At 46.4% G+C, this 25,343-nt stretch overlaps 1 pseudogene; it reads right to left on the bottom strand.

The window, feature by feature from the left end:
- LOC121843329 overlaps positions 1-25,343 on the bottom strand; it is a 46,983-nt pseudogene that overhangs the window by 13,656 nt on the left and 7,984 nt on the right.

The raw sequence follows: 25,343 nt of genomic DNA, 5'->3' as shown, positions 1-25,343 counted from the left end.
ACAGGAGACAGTTAACTCACTGTGTTCTACAGACAGGAGACAGTTAACTCACTGTGTTCTGCTGACAGGAGCTCACTGTGTTCTACAGACAGAAGACAGTTAACTCACTGTGTTCTTACTGACAGGAGACAGTTAACTCACTGTGTTCTACAGACAGGAGACAGTTAACTCACTGTGTTCTACAGAGCAGTTAACTCACTGTGTTCTACAGAGACAGTTAACTCACTGTGTTCTACAGACAGGAGACAGTTAACTCACTGTGTTCTACAGACAGGAGACAGTTAACTCACTGTGTTCTACTGACAGGAGACAGTTAACTCACTGTGTTCTACAGACAGGAGACAGTTAACTCACTGTGTTCTACAGACAGGAGACAGTTAACTCACTGTGTTCTACTGACAGGAGCCAGTTAACTCACTGTGTTCTACTGACAGGAGACAGTTAACTCACTGTGTTCTACAGACAGGAGACAGTTAACTCACTGTGTTCTACAGACAGGAGACAGTTAACTCACTGTGTTCTACAGACAGGAGACAGTTAACTCACTGTGTTCTACAGACAGGAGACAGTTAACTCACTGTTCTACTGACAGGAGACAGTTAACTCACTGTGTTCTACAGACAGAAGACAGTTAACTCACTGTGTTCTACAGACAGGAGACAGTTAACTCACTGTGTTCAGACAGGAGACAGTTAACTCACTGTGTTCTACAGACAGGAGACAGTTAACTCACTGTGTTCTACAGACAGAAGACAGTTAACTCACTGTGTTCTACTGACAGGAGACAGTTAACTCACTGTGTTCTACAGACAGGAGACAGTTAACTCACTGTGTTCTACAGACAGAAGACAGTTAACTCACTGTGTTCTACAGACAGGAGACAGTTAACTCACTGTGTTCTACAGACAGGAGACAGTTAACTCACTGTGTTCTACAGACAGGAGACAGTTAACTCACTGTGTTCTGCTGACAGGAGACAGTTAACTCACTGTGTTCTACAGACAGAAGACAGTTAACTCACTGTGTTCTACAGACAGAAGACAGTTAACTCACTGTGTTCTACAGACAGAAGACAGTTAACTCACTGTGTTCTGCTGACAGGAGACAGTTAACTCACTGTGTTCTACAGACAGAAGACAACTCACTGTGTTCTACTGACAGGAACAGTTAACTCAACTGGTCAGATTAGACAGTTAAACTGTAGATGAAGACGTTAACTCACTGTGTTCTACAGACAGGAGACAGTTAACTCACTGTGTTCTTGACAGAAGCTTAACTCACTGTGTTCTACAGACAGAAGACAGTTAACTCACTGTGTTCTACAGCAATGCTAGACAGAAGACAACACAGACAGGAACAAACTGGTCAGATTAAGAAACTGTAGATGAAGCCAGCTTCAAGTCTATGCAATGCTAGTGAGACACAAATGCACGTACACACACACACACACACCCACAGACACAGACACAGACACACACACACACACACACACACACACACACACACACACACACACACACACACACACACACATTACTACTACTAATGACCGTAGTTTTGAGCTTCTTCTTCTTCAGGCCGCTGTTGTGTACGCATTGGGGTCCGGGTACACAGCTGACCACGGCTGGCATGCCACCTTCACACGACTCTGTGGCATTACCTATGGAGTGAGAGTAGCCTCAGGAATTATGTAAATACACAGAATATAACTCACAAATATGCACAGTGAATATATTCAATATAACTCTGGTCTGAACATGGTGTCTATTTGTGGGATATGTTCTATATATTTACATTGTTCGGAGAATCCAATCTCTCTGTGTAATTACCCTTGTTGGTCTCCAGGGGGCAGGCTGCCAGGTGGACCTCAGTGCCAACACATGCCACAGAGTGGAGGCGGTACCGGTGCTTCTGACGCTCTGTGTTCAGTCTGGAGGGGTTTGAATGGGGGAGGAGGGGGAGGAGGGGGAGGAGGAGGGGAGGAGGGAGGAGGAGGAGGAGGAGGAGGAGGAGGAGGAGGAGGAGGAGGGGAGGAGGAGGAGGAGGAGGAGGAGGGGTGGGGGGAGGTAGAGGAGGAGGAGGAGGAGGAGGGAGGAGGAGGAGGGGGGAGAAGGAGGAGGAGGGGGAGAAGGAGGAGGAGGAGGGGGGGGGGGGGAGGAGGAGGAGGAGGAGGAGGAGGAGGAAGAGTAGGAGGAGGGGGGGAGAAGGAGGAGGAGGGGGAGAAGAGGAGGAGGAGGGGGGAGGAGGAAGGTAGGAGGAGGAAGAGTAGGAGGAGGAAGGAGGAGGAGGAGGGGGGGGGAGAGAGGAGGAGGAGGAGGAGGAGGAGTGGGGGAGAGGAGGAGGAGGAGGAGGAGGAGTGGGGGAGAGGAGGAGGAGGAGGAGGAGGAGGAGGGGGGGGGAGGGGGAGGAGGAGGGAGGAGGAGGAGGAGGAGGGGGAGGAGGAGGAGGAGGAGGAGGGGAGGAGGAGGGATGATACAGAAAAGACTGACTGGTATTTGGGGTTGGGGTCCATTCCATTTCAATACTAGTCAAATCAGAAATGAAACCAAATTCCAACTACAAAATGTTCCTCATTCATAGGTATTACAGAGAATTGGAATTCCTGTGTACTTCCTAAATTGACTGGAATTGAAATGGTATTGACCCTGAACCCTGGTGTGCATTATTGGTTCTATCATTCTCAATGTTTTGCTGCTGATACTAAACTTTTCAGCTCTTCATTTGATTGTTGCACCAGACACAGAGTCTGTTTGACCGTCAGCCAATTGCACAATGTACAATGATGAGTATATGTTTATAATTTATCCATTTAAAAAAATATAAACTTAAAAATCTAGAAAGACATGAATCATTTTAAGTAGCTTTTTCAACAAAGAAAAGGATTCAGCTGCATTTGTTGGATGACGAAACCGGACTTTCACAGAAAACCACTTCTACAAGTGATGTAACCTGTTGGCTTCGTTACAAGACTCATCTTGTCTTTATGTTTGTGTTCGGTACAGCCAAGATCCAACCGAGCATCTGCCTGTTTTCATCCACACATGGACATCAGAAAATAACCATTTGTTCTTAGTTGACATACCAGTATAAATAAAGTTTAAATAAAGCATCTCACGTCTCTTAAACCTGACCGTTTCTGAAACATACACACATCTATAGTAGCCTACCTGGTATGAATCCAATACCCCAAAACTATCCTGCTGTTTCACTTGACAACAAGGTTGCTTTCTTTTTTGAACTGAACTGGGCCCTACAGTACAGTACAGTATAGAGCAGGTAGAGTTGAACTGAACTGGGCCCTACAGTACAGTATAGAGCAGGTAGAGTTGAACTGAACTGGGCCCTACAGTACAGTACAGTATAGAGCAGGTAGAGTTGAACTGAACTGGGCCCTAAGGTACAGTACAGTATAGAGCAGGTAGAGTTGAACTGATCTGGGCCCTACAGTACAGTACAGTATAGAGCAGGTAGAGTTGAACTGAACTGGGCCCTACAGTACAGTACAGTATAGAGCAGGTAGAGTTGAACTGAACTGGGCCCTAAGGTACAGTACAGTATAGAGCAGGTAGAGTTGAACTGAACTGGGCCCTACAGTACAGTACAGTATAGAGCAGGTAGAGTTGAACTGAACTGGGCCCTACAGTACAGTATAGAGCAGGTAGAGTTGAACTGATCTGGGCCCTACAGTACAGTATAGAGCAGGTAGAGTTGAACTGAACTGGGCCCTAAGGTACAGTACAGTATTAGAGCAGGTAGATTTGAACTGATCTGGGCCCTACAGTACAGTACAGTATAGAGCAGGCAGAGTTGAACTGATCTGGGCCCTACAGTACAGTACAGTATAGAGCAGGTAGAATTGAACTGATCTGGGCCCTACAGTATAGTATAGAGCAGGTAGAGTTGAACTGATCTGGGCCCTACAGTACAGTATAGAGCAGGTAGAGTTGAACTGAACTGGGCCCTACAGTACAGTATAGTATAGAGCAGGTAGAGTTGAACTGAACTGAACTGGGCCCTACAGTACAGTATAGTATAGAGCAGGTAGAGTTGAACTGAACTGGGCCCTACAGTACAGTATAGAGCAGGTAGAGTTGAACTGTACTGGGCCCTACAGTACAGTACAGTATAGAGCAGGTAGAGTTGAACTGATCTGAGCCCTACAGTACAGTACAGAGAGCAGGTAGAGTTGAACTGAACTGGGCCCTACAGTACAGTACAGAGCAGGTAGAGTTGAACTGAACTGGGCCCTACAGTACAGTACAGTACAGTACAGTATAGAGCAGGTAGAGTTGAACTGAACTGAACTGGGCCCTACAGTACAGTATAGAGCAGGTAGAGTTGAACTGTACTGGGCCCTACAGTACAGTACAGAGCAGGTAGAGTTGAACTGATCTGGGCCCTACAGTACAGTATAGAGCAGGTAGAGTTGAACTGGGCCCTACAGTACAGTACAGTATAGAGCAGGTAGTGTTGAACTGATCTGGGCCCTACAGTACAGTACAGTATAGAGCAGGTAGAGTGGAACTGATCTGGGCCCTACAGTACAGTACAGTATAGAGCAGGTAGAGTGGAACTGATCTGGGCCCTACAGTACAGTACAGAGCAGGTAGAGTTGAACTGAACTGGGCCCTACAGTACAGTATAGAGCAGGTAGATTTGAACTGATCTGGGCCCCCACAGTACAGTACAGTATAGAGCAGGTAGAGTTGAACTGAACTGGGCCCTACAGTACAGTACAGGATAGAGCAGGTAGAGTTGAACTGATCTGGGCCCTACAGTACAGTACAGAGCAGGTAGAGTTGAACTGAACTGGGCCCTACAGTACAGTATAGAGCAGGTAGATTTGAACTGATCTGGGCCCTACAGTACAGTACAGTATAGAGCAGGTAGAGTTGAACTGATCTGGGCCCTACAGTACAGTACAGTACAGAGCAGGTAGAGTTGAACTGATCTGGGCCCTACAGTACAGTTACAAAGCAGGTAGAGTTGAACTGAACTGGGCCCTACAGTACAGTACAGTACAGTACAGTATAGAGCAGGTAGAGTTGAACTGAACTGGGCCCTACTGTTGACCAGGGCCCATAGGGTAGTGTACTACTGTTGACCAGGGCCCATAGGGTAGTGTACTACTGTTGACCAGGGCCCCCTGTTGACCATAGGTTGACCAGTGTACTACTGTTGACCAGGCCTCATAGGGTAGTGTACTACTGTTGACCAGGGCCCATCACTGTTGACCAGGGCCCATAGTGTACTACTGTTGACCAGGGCCCATAGGGTAGTGTACTACTGTACCAGGGCCCATAGGGTAGTGTACTACTGTTGACCAGGGCCCATAGGGTAGTGTACTACTGTTGACCAGGGCCCATAGGGTAGTGTACATAGGGCCCCATAGTGTACTACTGTTGACCAGGGCCCATAGGGTAGTGTACTACTGTTGACCAGGGCCCATAGGGTAGTGTGTACTACTGTTGACCAGGGCCCATAGGGTAGTGTACTACTGTTGACCAGGGCCCCCATAGGATAGTGTACTACTGTTGACCAGGGCCCCCTATAGGGCCCATAGTGTACTACTGTTGACCAGGGCCCCCCATAGGGTAGTGTACTACTGTTGACCAGGGCCCCCATAGGGTAGTGTACTACTGTTGACCAGGGCCCCCATAGGGTAGTGTACTACTGTTGACCAGGGCCCATAGGATAGTGCCTACTGTTGACCAGGGCCCATAGGGTAGTGTACTACTGTTGACCAGGGCCCCCATAGGGTAGTGTACTACTGTTGACCAGGCCTCATAGGGTAGTGTACTACTGTTGACCAGGGCCTCATAGGATAGTGTACTACTGTTGACCAGGGCCCATAGGGTAGTGCTACTACTGTTGACCAGGGCCCCCATAGGATAGTGTACTACTGTTGACCAGGGCCTCATAGGGTAGTGTACTACTGTTGACCAGGGCCCATAGGGTAGTGTACTACTGTTGACCAGGGCCCATAGGGTAGTGTACTACTGTTGACCAGGCCCCATAGGGTAGTGTACTACTGTTGACCAGGGCCCATAGGGTAGTGTACTACTGTTGACCAGGGCCCATAGGGTAGTGTACTACTGTTGACCAGGGCCCATAGGGTAGGGCCCATGTACTACTGTTGACCAGGGCCCATAGGGTAGTGTACTACTGTTGACCAGGGCCCCCATAGGATAGTGTACTACTGTTGACCAGGGCCCATAGGGTAGTGTACTACTGTTGACCAGGGCCCATAGGGTAGTGTACTGTTGACCAGGGCCCATGTTGACCAGGGCCCATAGGGTAGTGTACTACTGTTGACCAGGGCCCCCATAGGGTAGTGTACTACTGTTGACCAGGCCTCATAGGGTAGTGTACTACTGTTGACCAGGGCCACCCCCAGGGATAGTGTACTACTGTTGACCAGGGCCCATAGGGTAGTGTACTACTGTTGACCAGGGCCCCAGGGCCCATAGGGTAGTGTACTACTGTTGACCAGGGCCCCCCCATAGGATAGTGTACTACTGTTGACCAGGGCCCCCATAGGATAGTGTACTACTGTTGACCAGGGCCCATAGGGTAGTGTACTACTGTTGACCAGGGCCCATAGGGTAGTGTACTACTGTTGACCAGGGCCCATAGGGTAGTGTACTACTGTTGACCAGGGCCCATAGGGTAGTGTACTACTGTTGACCAGGGCCCATAGGGTAGTGTACTACTGTTGACCAGGGCCCATAGGGTAGTAGGGCTACTACTGTTGACCAGGGCCCATAGGGTAGTGTACTACTGTTGACCAGGGCCCATAGGGTAGTGTACTACTGTTGACCAGGGCCCATAGGGTAGTGTACTACTGTTGACCAGGGCCCATAGGGTAGTGTACTACTGTTGACCAGGGCCCATAGGGTAGTGTACTACTGTTGACCAGGGCCCATAGGGTAGTGTACTACTGTTGACCAGGGCCCATAGGGTAGTGTACTACTGTTGACCAGGGCCCATAGGGTAGTGTACTACTGTTGACCAGGGCCCATAGGGTAGTGTACTACTGTTGACCAGGGCCCATAGGGTAGTGTACTACTGTTGACCAGGGCCCCCCATAGGGTAGTGTACTACTGTTGACCAGGGCCCATAGGGTAGTGTACTACTGTTGACCAGGGCCCATAGGGTAGTGTACTACTGTTGACCAGGGCCCATAGGGTAGTGTACTACTGTTGACCAGGGCCCATAGGGTAGTGTACTACTGTTGACCAGGGCCCATAGGGTAGTGTACTACTGTTGACCAGGGCCCATAGGGTAGTACTACTGTTGACCAGGGCCCATAGGGTAGTGTACTACTGTTGACCAGGGCCCATAGGGTAGTGTACTACTGTTGACCAGGGCCCCCATAGGACTACCAGGGCCCATAGGGTACTACTGTTGACCAGGGCCCATAGGGTAGTGTACTACTGTTGACCAGGGCCCATAGGGTAGTGTACTACTGTTGACCAGGGCCCATAGGGTAGTGTACTACTGTTGACCAGGGCCCATAGGGTAGTGTACTGTTGACCACTGGGTAGTGACCAGGGCCCATAGGGTAGTGTACTACTGTTGACCAGGGCCCATAGGGTAGTGTACTACTGTTGACCAGGGCCCATAGGGTAGTGTACTACTGTTGACCAGGGCCCATAGGGTAGTGTACTACTGTTGACCAGGGCCCATAGGGTAGTGTACTACTGTTGACCAGGGCCCATAGGGTAGTGTACTACTGTTGACCAGGGCCCATAGGGTAGTGTACTACTGTTGACCAGGGCCCATAGGGTAGTGCTACTACTGTTGACCAGGGCCCATAGGGTAGTGTACTACTGTTGACCAGGGCCCATAGGGTAGTGTACTACTGTTGACCAGGGCCCATAGGGTAGTGTACTACTGTTGACCAGGGCCCATAGGGTAGTGTACTACTGTTGACCAGGGCCCATAGGGTAGTGTACTACTGTTGACCAGGGCCCACTGTTGAGGGTAGTGTACTACTGTTGACCAGGGCCCATAGGGTAGTGTACTACTGTTGACCAGGGCCCATAGGGTAGTGTACTACTGTTGACCAGGGCCCATAGGGTAGTGTACTACTGTTGACCAGGGCCCATAGGGTAGTGTACTACTGTTGACCAGGGCCCATAGGGTAGTGTACTACTGTTGACCAGGGCCCCCATAGGGCCCATAGTGTACTACTGTTGACCAGGGCCCATAGGGTAGTGTACTACTGTTGACCAGGGCCCATAGGGTAGTGTACTACTGTTGACCAGGGCCCATAGGGTAGTGTACTACTGTTGACCAGGGCCCATAGGGTAGTGTACTACTGTTGACCAGGGCCCATAGGGTAGTGTACTACTGTTGACCAGGGCCCATAGGGTAGTGTACTACTGTTGACCAGGGCCCATAGGGTAGTGTACTACTGTTGACCAGGGCCCATAGGGTAGTGTACTACTGTTGACCAGGGCCCATAGGGTAGTGTACTACTGTTGACCAGGGCCCATAGGGTAGTGTACTACTGTTGACCAGGGCCCATAGGGTAGTGTACTACTGTTGACCAGGGCCCATAGGGTAGTGTACTACTGTTGACCAGGGCCCATAGGGTAGTGTACTACTGTTGACCAGGGCCCATAGGGTAGTGTACTACTGTTGACCAGGGCCCATAGGGTAGTGTACTACTGTTGACCAGGGCCCATAGGGTAGTGTACTACTGTTGACCAGGGCCCATAGGGTAGTGTACTACTGTTGACCAGGGCCCATAGGGTAGTGTACTACTGTTGACCAGGGCCCATAGGGTAGTGTACTACTGTTGACCAGGGCCCATAGGGTAGTGTACTACTGTTGACCAGGGCCCCCATAGGGTAGTGTACTACTGTTGACCAGGGTTCCATAGGGTAGTGTACTACTGTTGACCAGGGCCCATAGGGTAGTGTACTACTGTTGACCAGGGCCCATAGGGTAGTGTACTACTGTTGACCAGGGCCCATAGGGTAGTGTACTACTGTTGACCAGGGCCCATAGTTGACCCAGGGCCCATAGGGTAGTGTACTACTGTTGACCAGGGCCCATAGGGTAGTGTACTACTGTTGACCAGGGCCCCCTGTTGATAGGGTAGTGTACTACTGTTGACCAGGGGTTCCTGTTGACCAGGGCCCATAGGGTAGTGTACTACTGTTGACCAGGCCCATAGGGTAGTGTACTACTGTTGACCAGGGCCCATAGGGTAGTGTACTACTGTTGACCAGGGCCCCCATAGGGCCCCCATAGTGTACTACTGTTGACCAGGGCCCATAGGGTAGTGTACTACTGTTGACCAGGGCCCATATCAGGAGGAGTACACTGTATATGGAATAGGGTGTAATTTGAGATGCACCCTGGTCACAATGCCCAGATGAGCCTGGAAAATAATCAAACTGTCAACAGATACACGACGGAAACCATTTTATACAGGAGATCATTAAGGGGAAATGGATTTATTTTCTCAGTCAGTTTACCTTTTCTTTAACCCAGAGGTGAATGGTTTAGCATGAGCTTTAGGTGGCAGCCTGCAAAGTCAACATTGGTTAGGTGATGATGATGATGATGATGAGGATGGATGATGATTGTAAATGCAATGGGAGAAAATTAGAAACACATGTTACATTATGTGTATTAGTATTATGTGTATTAGTAATATGTGTATTAGTATTATGTGTATTAGTATTATGTGTATTAGTATGATGTGTATTAGTATTATGTGTATTAGTAATATGTGTATTAGTATTATGTGTATTAGTATTATGTGTATTAGTATTATGTGTATTAGTATTATGTGTATTAGTATTATGTGTATTAGTATGATGTGTATTAGTATGATGTGTATTAGTATGATGTGTATTAGTATGATGTGTATTAGTATTATGTGTATTAGTATTATGTGTATTAGTATTATGTGTATTAGTATGATGTGTATTAGTATGATGTGTATTAGTATTATGTGTATTAGTATGATGTGTATTAGTATGATGTGTATTAGTATGATGTGTATTAGTATGATGTGTATTAGTATGATGTGTGTATTAGTATGATGTGTATTAGTATGATGTGTATTAGTATTTTATGTGTATTAGTATGATGTGTATTAGTATGATGTGTATTAGTATGATGTGTATTAGTATGATGTGTATTAGTATGATGTGTATTAGTATGATGTGTATTAGTATGATGTGTATTAGTATTAGTATGATGTGTATTAGTATGATGTGTATTAGTATGATGTGTATTAGTATGATGTGTATTAGTATGATGTGTATTAGTATTATGTGTATTAGTATTATGTGTATTAGTATGATGTGTATTAGTATGATGTGTATTAGTATGATGTGTATTAGTATTATGTGTATTAGTGTTATGTGTATTAGTATTATGTGTATTAGTATTATGTGTATTAGTATTTGTGTATTAGTATTATGTGTATTAGTGTTATGTGTATTAGTAATGATGTGTATTAGTATTATGTGTATTAGTATTATGTGTATTAGTATGATGTGTATTAGTATTAGCCTGATGTGTATTAGTATTATGTATTAGTATTATGTGTATTAGTATTATGTGTATTAGTATTATGTGTATTAGTATTATGTGTATTAGTATTATGTGTATTAGTATTATGTGTATTAGTTAGTATTACGTGTATTAGTATTATGTGTATTAGTATTATGTGTATTAGTATTATGTGTATTAGTAATATGTGTATTAGTATGTGTTCTAGCACACCACTCAGCAGACGCTAACTGAGCAATGCAACACTTTATAGCCTATAAAGTGATTGATATGTCATGTTCCACTCCTGAAAGCATGCCTTATTGGAAATGCCAAAAAGTTGCAGTTCAAAATGTTGAACTAGAGACGCAGACTCAAACATCAGAGGGCAGATTGACATCAATCACATTAAATGTTATTTTCAGAAGGACTTCCTGACACAGGTGGCCAGGAGGCACCTTAACTGGGTAGGAAGGGCTCAAGAGTAATGGCTGGACCGGAATCAATGGAATGGGATTGAACACATCAAACACATGTTTTCCATACGTTTGATGCCATTCCATTGACTCCACTCGGATGTTACTATGAGCCGTCCTCATTTCATTAGCCTCCTGTGCTTCCTTAAAAGGATTTTATCTTAAACAAAATGTAGTGGTTTAAAATGTCAAATCAATCTGCAGTCATATTTTGTTGAGTTGCATTTCTGTGACTAGGAAGGTTGTTTTTTGTTGCAGTTAGATGAACAACAACATATTTGTGCTAGAATGAGTAAACAAGTGAATTCAAACCAGCTGGGTAGAAACAACATCTAAACTAATGTTCTATAAAATTACTAAAGCAACGACCACTACAGGCAACCCACTGTCAGACACCCAGGCCCAGTTCCAAATGGAACCCTATTCCCTACATAGTGCACTACATAGGGGAATAGGATGGGGGGACAGTGGGTTGTTTCCTGATATACCTGGCACCAGCAGAAACCTTAACCTTGGCTCTGGCTTCTCTCAGCTGCTCTCTTTCCCAGACGGGCTCTGCAACGGCAAACAGCAACACGACATCACACAGAGATACTGGTGAGGCAGAGGCACAGAGACAGAGGCAGAGACAGAGCAGAGGCAGAGGCAGAGAGACAGAGGAGCAGAGACAGAGGCAGAGACAGAGCAGAGCAGAGGCAGAGGCAGAGGCACAGAGAGGAGACAGAGCAGAGAGCAGAGGCAGAGGTAGAGCAGAGACAGAGGCAGAGCAGAGACAGAGACAGAGGCAGAGGCAGAGACAGAGGCAGAGGCAGAGGCAGAGGTAGCGAGACAGAGGCAGAGGCAGAGGCACAGCAGAGGCACAGAGGCAGAGGCACAGAGGCACAGAGACAGAGATAGAGACAGAGGCAGAGGCAGAGACAGAGACAGAGGCAGAGGTAGAGCAGAGGCAGAGGTAGAGGCAGAGGCACAGAGACAGAGGCAGAGGCAGAGACAGAGGCAGACAGAGACAGAGGCAGAGGTAGAAGAGACAGAGACAGAGGTAGAGACAGAGGCAGAGGCAGAGGCAGAGACAGAGACAGAGGCAGAGGTAGAGGCAGAGGTAGAGACAGAGGCAGAGGCAGAGGCACAGAGGCAGAGGCAGAGGCAGAGACAGAGACAGAGACAGAGACAGAGGCAGAGGAGGCAGAGACAGAGGCAGAGACAGAGGCAGAGGTAGAGCAGAGGCAGAGGTAGAGGCAGAGGCAGAGGCAGAGACAGAGACAGAGGCAGAGCAGAGGCAGAGGCAGAGGCAGAGGCAGAGACAGAGGCAGAGGTAGAGCAGAGGCAGAGGTAGAGCAGAGACAGAGGCAGAGAGACTAAGACAGAGGCAGAGACAGAGGCAGAGGCAGAGACAGAGACAGAGGCAGAGGCAGAGGTAGAGCAGAGACAGAGACAGAGGCAGAGACAGAGGCAGAGGTAGAGCAGAGACAGAGGCAGAGACAGAGGCAGAGGCAGAGGCAGAGGCAGAGACAGAGGCAGAGCAGAGGAGACAGAGGCAGAGCAGAGACAGAGACAGAGGCAGAGGTAGCAGAGACAGAGACAGAGGAGGCAGAGCAGACAGGGCAGAGGCAGAGCAGAGACAGAGGCAGAGAGGCAGAGGTAGAGCAGAGACAGAGGCAGAGCAGACACAGAGGCAGAGGCAGAGGTAGAGCAGAGACAGAGGCAGACAGGGCAGAGCAGAGACAGAGGCAGAGGCAGAGGCAGAGCAGAGAGGCAGCAGAGGTAGAGCAGAGACAGAGCAGAGACAGAGGCAGAGAGACAGAGGCAGAGGCAGAGGCAGAGGTAGAGCAGAGACAGAGGCAGAGGCAGAGGTAGAGCAGAGACAGAGGCAGAGCAGAGACAGAGGTAGAGCAGAGAGGCAGAGGTAGAGGCAGAGGGCAGAGGCAGAGGTAGAGCAGACAGAGACAGAGGCAGAGACAGAGACAGACAGAGAGACAGAGGCAGAGGTAGAGCAGAGACAGAGGCAGAGGCAGAGGCAGAGACAGAGGCAGAGGTAGAGCAGAGACAGAGGTAGAGCAGAGACAGAGGCAGAGACAGAGGCAGAGGCAGAGGCAGACAGAGACAGACAGACAGACAGGCAGAGGCAGAGCAGAGCAGGCAGGCAGGCAGAGAGACAGGACAGAGCAGAGCAGGCAGGCAGGACAGGACAGACAGACAGGACAGACAGACAGACAGACAGACAGACAGACAGCAGACAGACAGACAGACAGACAGACAGACAGACAGACAGACAGACAGACAGACGGGCAGTGTGGGATAGCTGTGGTCAGGTTAAGAGGAAAGCAGTAAGGTGTGCTTCCTGGGTAATGTAACAGGAGAGGACAGTTCTGTTAAGTATACCACTATACTATTAAGTTATACTCTGATACATTACTTTTTCAATGGCAGAGATATTTCAAGTATTAATGTGTACACTATTGTATACAGAAGTGTGTGTGGACACCCCTTCAAATTAGTGGATTCGGCTATTTCAGCCACACACGTTGCTGAAAGGTGTATAAAAGTTGCCCCCCTCAGTCTGTCTCCATTTGTAAAATCTGAGGTGCCGGTATGAGGAAAATCAACCAGAAACGGTGTAAATATTATATTATATTATATTATTATTATATAATATTATATTACATTTGTTAATGACTTTGGACTCGTTCCCTAGATAGGCCAGCCAGTAAATATATAATACATTTCTCAAAGGTATTGTTAAGAAACCACTGCATGAGAAAAGGGTCCTTTAGTTGGTTACACACACTGTACGTTCCAGAAACAGTTGTTTAAAATTATAATTGACCGTTATATTTGGAAAAGCCTGTATTTTTCCCCCTGTCCTAAATACCTCTCCATGAAAACCCCCCCTCCAAAACACGGCAGAGAATCTTCTACTAGACGGAATAGACCTGGAGGGTCAGTACAAACAGGAAGCAGACAGGAACAAAACAGGACACGAGACAAGCAGCCAGACAGTTAGAGGATACGTCTCAAATGGCACCCTATTCTCCATACGGGAAAGCCCTCTTCTCCCTATGGGAAAGCCCTATTCTCCGTATGGGAAAGAAAGAAAGCCCTATTCTCCCTTCAGGAAAGCCCTATTCTCCGTATGGGAAAGAAAGCCCTCTTCTCCTTATGGGAAAGCCCTATTCTCACCACTGGAAAGCCTTATTCTCCCTACAGGAAAGCCCTATTCTCCCCATGGGAAAGAAAGCCCTCTGGTGTTCCTTTTGTCCAGGTGGGAAAGGGAAAGCCCTATTCTTACAGCTGGAAAGCCTTATTCTACCTATGGGAAAGCCCTATTCTCCCTACGGAAAGCCCTATTCTCCTACGGGAAAGCCCTATTCTCCCTGAGGTACAAGAGAAAAGCAGATATTAACATACTCAGCTACTGGACTACTGGGCTACTGGAATACTGGGCTACTGGGTTACTGGGCACGGGGCTACTGGACTACTGGGCTACTGATTTACTGGGCTACTGGGTTACTGGGAACTGGGCTGCTGGACTACCTGGCTATTGGGCTACTGGGCTACTGGGCTACCTGGCTATTGGGCTACCTGGCTACTGGGCTACCTGGCTACCTGGCTATTGGGCTACCTGGCTACTGGGCTACCTGGCTACCTGGCTATTGGGCTACTGGGCTACCTGGCTATTGGGCTACTGTGCTACCTGGCTATTGGGCTACTGTGCTACCTGGCTACTGGGCTACCTGGCTATTGGGCTACTGTGCCCTACTGGGCTGGGCCTGGCTATTGGGCTACTGGGCTACCTGGCTATTGGGCTACCTGGCTACTGGGCTACCTGGCTACTGGACTACCTGGCTACTGGGCTACCTGGATATTGGGCTACTGGGCTACCTGGATATTGGGCTGCTGGGCTACTGGGCTACCTGGCTATTGGACTACTGGGCTACCTGGCTACTGGACTGCTGGGCTACCTGGCTACCTGGCTATTGGACTACTGGGCTACTGGGCTACCTGGCTACCTGGCTATTGGACTACTGGGCTACTGGGCTACCTGGCTACCTGGCTATTGGACTACTGGGCTACTGGGCTACCTGGCTATTGGACTACTGGGCTACCTGGCTATTGGACTGCTGGGCTACTGGGCTACCTGGCTATTGGACTACTGGGCTACCTGGCTACTGGACTACTGGACTACTGGGCTACCTGGCTATTGGACTACTGGGCTACTGGGCTACCTGGATATTGGGCTACTGGGCTACCTGGCTATTGGACTACTGGGCTACCTGGCTACTGGACTACTGGGCTACCTGGATATTGGACTACTGGACTACTGGACTACTGGGCTACCTGGCTACCTGGACTACTGGACTACTGGACTACTGGGCTACCTGGCTATTGGACTACTGGGCTACTGGGCTACCTGGATGGACTATTGGGCTACTGGGCTACCTGGCTGTTGGACTACTGGGCTACCTGGCTGCTGGACTACTGGGCTACCTGGATATTGGACTACTGGACTACTGGACTACTGGGCTACCTGGCTATTGGACTACTCGGCTCCTTGAACGCTCTGAAAAGAAAAGTCACATATCCTGTTTTTGCCCAATAGTCTCATAAATCTCAACATTTGGGTGACCTGCCCAGGGACAACTCAGGTCAAGGTCCTCATCATGTTGCTGCTGTGGTACTCTGATGTGGTACTCTGCTGCGGTACTCTGCTGCTGCTGTGGTACTCTGCTGTGGTACTCTGCTGTGGTACTCTGCTGTGGTACTCTGCTGTGGTACTCTGCTGCTGCTGTGGTACTCTGCTGTGGTACTCTGCTGTGGTACTCTGCTGCTGCTGTGGTACTCTGCTGCGGTACTCTGCTGTGGTACTCTGCTGCGGTACTCTGCTGTGGTACTCTGCTGCTGTGGTACTCTGCTGGTACTCTGCTGCGGTACTCTGCTGCGGTACTCTGCTAGGTACTCTGCTGCTACTCCAGGAGGTTCAGACATTACTCTACTTGTCTTGAGAAAAATGAATCAAGAGACCTCACCAGGAAAAACTCAGGGCCCTATCAGAGTTTTTCCTGGTCAGTTCAGTTCAGGTCAGTTCAGGTCAGTTCAGGGCCCTGCTCATAAAGCCATCTGGCTGCTACAGTGGTGTCGGTGTGATGAAAACATTCAGCACACAGAATTCAAAAATCCTTACTTCCTGACACATAATATCTCATTCCAACTGAACAGACCAACTTTTACAGCAGGTTATATTCTTATGAGAAATATAGTGTTGAGCTGTGAGGAAGGTAGACACAGTGTTCCCAGACAACACATTCTTCAGAAGAATGTGAATATTGAGAGGAGCCAAGACACTGACAGGAAATATTAGCATCACGTTACTGAGCCTGACCTAAATTAGCCTGGGCCTGTATTCATAAAGCCTCTCAGAGCAGGAGCGCTGATCTAGGATCAGCTCTCCCCCTTGTTCATGTAATATTACTCATTCTGAACTAAAAGGCTAAACAGATCCTAGATCAGTGGTCCTACTCTGATAAACTTTATGAATATGGGCCCTGACCTCCTTATAATAAACGAAGACTGTCAGTTCATCCTGAGTTACAGCAGATTGATAGCTACAGGATTACAGCAGACTGATAGCTACAGGATTACAGCAGATTGATAGCTACAGGATTACAGCAGACTGATAGCTACAGGATTACAGCAGACCGATAGCTACAGGATTACAGCAGACCGATAGCTACAGGATTACAGCAGACCGATAGCTACAGGATTACAGCAGACCGATAGCTACAGGATTACAGCAGACTACAGGATTACAGCAGACTGATAGCTACAGGATTACAGCAGACTGATAGCTACAGGATTACAGCAGACTGATAGCTACAGGATTACAGCAGACTGATAGCTACAGGATTACAGCAGACTGATAGCTACAGGATTACAGCAGACTGATAGCTACAGGATTACAGCAGACTGATAGCTACAGGATTACAGCAGACTGATAGCTACAGGATTACAGCAAACTGATAGCTACAGGATTACAGCAGACTGATAGCTACAGGATTACAGCAGATTGATAGCTACAGGATTACAGCAGACTGATAGCTACAGGATTACAGCAGACTGATAGCTACAGGATTACAGCAGACTGATAGCTACAGGATTACAGCAGACTGATAGCTTCAGGATTACAGCAGACTGATAGCTACAGGATTACAGCAGACTGATAGACAGGATTACAGCAGACTAGCTACAGGATTACAGCAGACTGATAGCTACAGGATTACAGCAAACTGATAGCTACAGGATTACAGCAGACTGATAGCTACAGGATTACAGCAGATTGATAGCTACAGGATTACAGCAGACTGATAACTACAGGATTACAGAGACTGATAGCTACAGGATTACAGCAGACTGATAGCTACAGGATTACAGCAGACTGATAGCTTCAGGATTACAGCAGACTGATAGCTACAGGATTACAGCAGACTGATAGCTACAGTATTACAGCAGACTGATAGCTACTGATAGCTACTTGGCTCACTTGGATAGTCTCCCATTGCAGGCAGTCAGTATCTGCATTCCAAAGGGTTCTCTCTGTGTTCTGGACTTGGGCCTAATCATCGACCCATTTCCCCTTCCTGAATCACTGCATCGCCCTTCAGTCAGTCAGAGAGAGCAGAGTCTCAGTCGTCATACACCACTGAGAGATAAGACACCATGTGCCTGCATACAGGATGACACGGGATGGGAGGACGACCTTATTAATGGAGGACGGCCCAGACTGACGATCTCTGTCTGTCTGTCTGCCGTCAATCTGGAGGAGAAGGGTTATATTGGGAAAAGAAACCGGAGGGCTCACAGCCCACCATTTAAAATCAGAGTCCATATGTTCCCTAACACCTTTAAATTTCATAACACCGTTTTATTCCATAACACCTTTATATTCCATAACACCTTTATATTCCATAACACCTTAATATTCTGTAACACCTTTATATTCCATAACACCTTAATATTCTGTAACACCTTTATATTCCGTAACACCTTTATATTCCGTAACACCTTTATATTCCGTAACACCTTTATATTCCGTAACAACTTTATATTCTGTAACACCTTTATATTCCATAACACCTTTATATTCTGTAACACTGAGCTAAGCAGGGTTGGTCCTGGTTGGTCCCTGGATGGGAGACCAGATGCTGCTGGAAGTGGTGTTGAAGGGCCTGTAGGAGGAACTCTTTCCTCTGGTCTAGAAGAATATCCCAATGCCCCAGGCCAGTGATTGGGGACACTGCCCTGTGTAGGGTGCAGTCTTTCGGATGGGACGTTAAACGGGTGTCCTGACTCTCTGAGGTCATTAAAGATCCCATGGCACTTATTGTAAGAGTAGGGGTGTTAACCCCGGTGTCCTGGCTAAATTCTCAATCTGGCCCTCAAACCATCACGGTCACCTAATAATCCCCAGTTTACATTTGGCTCATTCATCCCCCTCCTCTCCCCTGTAACTATTCCCCAGGTCAATGAGAATGTAAATGAGAATGTGTCCTCAGTCAACTTACCTGGTAAAATGAGGGTTAAATTAAAAATAACTAAATAAACATTTGTATTAAGATTTGAACTTTGCCTGAAGGAGTGGGATGGTTTTTGATGTATTACTATGTTATATGATGATGGGATTTAATTGTTGGCTATTACAAAATTAAAGTTAATTGTATTTGCATTATTTTCTTAATATTTTTTTGTAAATGCAATACGCCAGTAAAAGTCAAACACAAGTGGTTGGTGGTACCTTCATTGGGAAGGACGGGCTCGTGTTAATGACTGGAACGGAATGGGTGGAACGGTATCAAACACATGGTTTCCATGGTTCCTTGTGTTTGATGTGTGTGATACCCGTTCCACCTACTCCGCTCCAGTCATTAACACGAGCCCGTCCTCCCCTAGGGTGCCACCAAGCAACGGGCCCGTGTTAATGACTGGAGCGGAGTAGGTGGAACGGTATCACACATCAGACACATGGTTTCCTTGCCATTCCATTCGATACCATTCCAGCCATTATTATGAGCCGTTCTTCCCCCATCAGCAACTTCCTGTGATGTCAAACTTTTCTTTTCAACAACTCCTTCTTAACATTCCCTGAGTTTCTGGCAAGAGTCCAGAATCCCCCAATCAGTCGCTAGAGTGACTAAGGACATTTAAAAACAGGACAATGTTGAAAAAGTCACGACAATGTTCATATTGTATAAGTCGGTCAGATCCCCTGTTCCAGAACATTCTGTTATTCCGCTGCGGTGCATTAACGATTACACGTTATTAACATTCCTTGTCTGTTGCCTACCATTAATATTATCAGCTAGTCTGATTTTATCTCAAAGTTCCAACGCAATAATATATTCCAGCCTTTTAGCCAATGGTGAATAAGTGGCCTGCGGAAGTCTAGGGTTCTAAGCCAATGAAACACAGCTGTACCGCTGCCAGCATAGGGTTTGAAAAGCGAACCACTTCTCTTTCAGAACTCTCTTACATTTCACTTCTATTTCTCTCTATCCAATAAACACACAAAGACTTAAAATATTTGATGGTTCGTCTGAGGGCATAGCGAGATTTCTTATAAGCATCCGGATTAGTGTCCCGCACCTTGAAAGCGGCAGCTCTACCCTTTAACTTGATGAGGATGTTGCCAGTAATCCATGGCTTCTGGTTTGGAAATGCACGTACGGTCACTGTGGAGACGACGTCGTCGATGCACTTCTTGATGAAGCTGGTGACTGAGGTGGTATACTCCTCAATGCCATTGGATGAATCCCTGAACATATTCCAGTCTGTGCTAGCGAAAGAGTCCTGTAGCGTAGTATCAAAGTCATCTGACCACTTCCATATTGAGCGAGTCACTGGTACTTCCTGCTTGAGTTTTTGCTCGTAAGCAGGAATCAGGAGGATGGAATTCTGGTCAGATTTGCCAAATGGAGACAGCTGCATATTATCCGTGTCGTCGTTCAGCCTCGGTGAAACATAAGATATTACAGTTTTGAATGTCCCGTTGGTAGGATTGTCTTAATCATAGATCGTCCAGTTTGTTTTCCAATGATGTTGGCCAATAATACAAGGTACCGTTGGCAAATTCCTTCCCCTCCATCTTTTCCTCATGCTGATGACGGTGATTTGGGACTTGTCTTTACAAAGCAGTATTTCCTTCGCTTCGGACTCATTAAAGAAAAATCTTTGTCAGTTCGAGGTGAGTAATCGCAGTTCTGATGTCCAGAAGCTCTTTTTGGTTATAAGAGACGGTGGGCAGCAACATTATGTACAAAACGAGTTAAAAACAATATGAAAAAACAGAATGTAGTGATCACAATATAGTAGCCATATGAAGGAAAACCAAAGCTCCAAAGGCTGGGCCTAATATAGTGTATACGAGGTCATACAATAAGATTTGTAGTGATTCCTATGTTGATGATGTAAAGAATATTTGCTGGTCTGTAATGAGGAGCAAACAGAAGTTGCACTTGACACATTTATGAAATAGTTTATCCCAGTTAATAATAAGCACGCACCCATTAAGAAAATGACTGTAAAAACTGTTAAATCCTCATGGATTGATGAGGAATTAAAACATTTTATGGTTGAGAGGGGGTAAAGGTTAAAGGAATGGCACATAAGCCTGGCTGCACAACCGATGGGCGACCTTAAATCAAATTGAGAAATCAGGTGACTAAACTGAGTAAAAAAAGATGAAGAAACTACACTATGAAACAAAGATAAATTACTTAATGAATGATAGTAAAAAGATTTGCAGCATCTTCAATGAAATTCGGAGAAAAAAAAAGGCAAACTCAGCTCCGTCATTCATTGAATCAGATGGCTCCTTCATCACAAAGCCCACTGATACCAACTACTTTAATGATTATTATTTAACTATTATTTAACTATATTATTAATGATTATTTCATTGGCAAGATAAGCGAACTTAGGGATGACATGCCAACAACAACAAACGCTGACACTACACATCCAAGTATATCTGAACATATTATGGAAGACAAGAATTGTACTTTTGAACTCCGTAAAGTGAGTGTGAAAGAGGCAAACATTTTGTTGTTGTCTATCAACAATGACAAACCACCTGGGGTCTGACAATCTGGATGGAAAATGACTGAGGATAATAGCAGACGACATTGTCACTCCTATTTGCCATATCGTCAATTTAAGCCTACGATGTAGATATTAGAATATATTCCCTGGTATGAGTGAATCCCTCTACCCTGACTTACTTGTAGAAGTTCTTGTTGACCTTTCTCTCATGGGGAACCCCAACATACCACAGATGACCCGAGTGTTTGTGGGGGTCCACCCCACATCACAGATCTGGGCCCAGCCGTCCTTGTACTTAATCTCTACCACGCCCTCGGTGACGGGCATCTTTTGGTGGGCACCACCGAGCGCAGACGCACCTCCTCCACCCTGTCCTCATCCACCTGCACCTGTAAGGGGTTAGAGGTCAGAGGTTAGGTCTCAGACAGTGGAGGTTGCTGATGGGGAGGATGGACTCATAATAACATCTGAAACGGAGCGAATGGAATGGCATCAAACACAGGGAAACCATGGAAACCACGAAAACCATGGAAACCACATGTTTGATGTATTTGATACCATTCCCCTTATTCCACTACAGCCATTAACATGAGCCCATCCTCCCCACATGAAGGTGCCACCAACCTCCTGTGGTCTCAGAGGTTATGGGTCAAGGTTATACAGGTCATGCAGACACACCTCCTCCACCTGAACCTGTAGCAAGGGTCAGGGGTCATACAGATCCACTTCCTCCACCTTGCTCTCATCCACCTGCACCTATAACGAGGGGGTCAGGGGTCATAGTTCATACAGGGTTATACAGAGTGCTGTGGTGTCACCTATGACCCGATGTGACCCCCTCAGAGCAATAGAACTTTGTAAGGCCTGATAGCCAGATCTACCGTCCTGACTCGTTCTGTGACAGAAACACAACGTGATCTCTCCTGATCAGTACGGTCCTAGTGTTACGTAGCCGGATGCCAGATCTGCTTGTGCTGTCAAGTGGACCATCAGAGTTTCTCGTGGTGTGAATGACATCAATGAAGAAACACTTCCCCCACACACACACACGTCTTCACACTGATGTCACTGATGTCACACAGACACAGCATAGACGGAAAAGAAAACGCCATTCAATGGCCGTTTCACGGAGTGGATGCCATAACAGGTGGAAACCTGTCATAATATGTGATTTATGTGCCAATTCACAGGATCCTAATTTTTGCTCTATGCAAATATATTGTCAGTTGTATGCTTTAATCGCATGTTTAGAATTAATTTATACTGTGGGAAGCAAACATGATGTTCAGAAACCCAGGCTGCTTGGGAGTCACATTGTGGTGGTTAGTGTCATATTGGTTTGACAGATAAAATGATATCTTACATTAGGCTATCACACAGAAACCTGAGCAGAGCAGGGCTACAACTGACATATCGCTAGACGGGAGTGTTAAAGATGTCAGGGTAAATCTATGAAAACCTAGATGAAGACGAAGAACCTAACGCAGTAAATATCATGGATATTGATGATCACGCATACACCATCAAGCCCCACAGAATGATGGTGTTCAACAAGTAACAGTATCCCATCAAGCCCCACAGAATGATGGTGCTCAACAAGTAACAGTATCCCATCAAGCCCCACAGAATGATGGTGCTCAACAAGTAACAGTATCCCATCAAGCCCCACAGAATGATGGTGCTCAACAAGTAACAGTATCCCATCAAGCCCCACAGAATGATGGTGTTCGACAAGTAACAGTATCCCATCAAGCCCCACAGAATGATGGTGCTCAACAAGTAACAGTATCCCATCAAGCCCCACAGAATGATGGTGCTCAACAAGTAACAGTATCCCATCAAGCCCCACAGAATGATGGTGTTCGACAAGTAACAGTATCCCATCAAGCCCCACAGAATGATGGTGTTCAACAAGTAACAGTATCCCATCAAGCCCCACAGAATGATGGTGTTCAACAAGTAACAGTATCCCATCAAGCCCCACAGAATGATGGTGTTCAACAAGTAACAGTATCCCATCAAGCCCCACAGAATGATGGTGTTCAACAAGTAACAGTATCCCATCAAGCCCCACAGAATGATGGTGTTCAACAAGTAACAGTATCCCATCAAGCCCCACAGAATGATGGTGTTCAACAAGTAACAGTATCCCATCAAGCCCCACAGAATGATGGTGTTCAACAAGTAACAGTATCCCATCAAGCCCCACAGAATGATGGTGTTCAACAAGTAACAGTATCCCATCAAGCCCCACAGAATGATGGTGCTCAACAAGTAACAGTATCCCATCAAGCCCCACAGAATGATGGTGCTCAACAAGTAGCAGTATCCCATCAAGCCCCACAGAATGATGGTGCTCAACAAGTAACAGTATCCCATCAAGCCCCACAGAATGATGGTGTTCGACAAGTAACAGTATCCCATCAAGCCCCACAGAATGATGGTGTTCAACAAGTAACAGTATCCCATCAAGCCCCACAGAATGATGGTGTTCAACAAGTAACAGTATCCCATCAAGCCCCACAGAATGATGGTGTTCAACAAGTAACAGTATCCCATCAAGCCCCACAGAATGATGGTGTTCAACAAGTAACAGTATCCCATCAAGCCCCACAGAATGATGGTGCTCAACAAGTAACAGTATCCCATCAAGCCCCACAGAATGATGGTGTTCAACAAGTAACAGGATCCCATCAAGCCCCACAGAATGATGGTGTTCAACAAGTAACAGTATCCCATCAAGCCCCACAGAATGATGGTGTTCAACAAGTAACAGTATCCCATCAAGCCCCACAGAATGATGGTGCTCAACAAGTAACAGTATCCCATCAAGCCCCACAGAATGATGGTGCTCAACAAGTAACAGTATCCCATCAAGCCCCACAGAATGATGGTGTTCAACAAGTAACAGTATCCCATCAAGCCCCACAGAATGATGGTGCTCAACAAGTATCGTGGAGTATTATTCTCAAAGCTTGAAACTGAACCCAAATACAACGTTTAAAGTTTGGTTAAACACTTAAATGGATAATGAAGTGGGGGGCTGTCAATGTTTTGACTCCTAGTTGCACCACACTCTTCCAAACCATCTGGCTGGTCAATGTGAACATGTGTGTTTTAAACTGGAGAGCTGTGTGGTTTAAACTGTAGTGCTGTGTGGTTTAAACTGTAGAGCTGTGTGGTTTAAACTGTAGTGCTGTGTGTTTTAAACTGGAGAGCTGTGTGGTTTAAACTGTAGTGCTGTGTGGTTTAAACTGTAGAGCTGTGTGTTTAAACTGTAGTACTGTGTGGTTTAAACTGTAGAGCTGTGTGGTTTAAACTGTAGAGCTGTGTGGTTTAAACTGTAGCGCTGTGTGGTTTAAACTGGAGAGCTGTGTGGTTCAATCTGTAGTGCTGTGTGGTTTAAACTGTAGTGCTGTGTGGTTTAAACTGTAGTGCTGTGTGGTTTAAACTGTAGAGCTGTGTGGTTTAAACTGTAGTGCTCTTTGGTTTAAACTGTAGTGCTGTGTGGTTTAAACTGTCGTGTTAAACTGTAGTGCTGTGTGGTTTAAACTGTAGTGCTGTGTGGTTTAAACTGTAGTGTTTAGCTGTAGTGCTGTGTGGTTTAAACTGTAGTGCTGTGTGGTTTAAACTGTAGAGCTGTGTGGTTTAAACTGTAGTACTGTGTGGTTTAAACTGTAGAGCTGTGTGGTTTAAACTGTAGAGCTGTGTGGTTTAAACTGTAGTGCTGTGTGGTTTAAACTGTAGAGCTGTGTGGTTTAAACTGTAGTGCTCTTTGGTTTAAACTGTAGTGCTGTGTGGTTTAAACTGTAGTGCTGTGTGGTTTAAACTGTAGTGCTGTGTGGTTTAAACTGTAGAGCTGTGTGGTTTAAACTGTAGAGCTGTGTGGTTTAAACTGTAGAGCTGTGTGGTTTAAACTGTAGAGCTGTGTGGTTTAAACTGTAGTACTGTGTGGTTTAAACTGTAGAGCTGTGTGGTTTAAACTGTAGTGCTCTTTGGTTTAAACTGTAGTGCTGTGTGGTTTAAACTGTAGTGCTGTGTGGTTTAAACTGTCGTGTTAAACTGTAGTGCTGTGTGGTTTAAACTGTAGTGCTGTGTGGTTTAAACTGTAGTGTTTAGCTGTAGTGCTGTGTGGTTTAAACTGTAGTGCTGTGTGGTTTAAACTGTCGTGTTAAACTGTAGTGCTGTGTGGTTTAAACTGTAGTGTTAAACTGTAGTGCTGTGTGGTTTAAACTGTAGTGCTGTGTGGTTTAAACTGTA

This window comes from Oncorhynchus tshawytscha, unplaced genomic scaffold (genome assembly GCF_018296145.1).
Source record: "Oncorhynchus tshawytscha isolate Ot180627B unplaced genomic scaffold, Otsh_v2.0 Un_contig_655_pilon_pilon, whole genome shotgun sequence".
Lineage (NCBI taxonomy): Eukaryota > Metazoa > Chordata > Actinopteri > Salmoniformes > Salmonidae > Oncorhynchus > Oncorhynchus tshawytscha.
Note: the sequence above shows the minus strand (reverse complement) of the source record. Positions and strands in the feature narration are given on the sequence as shown.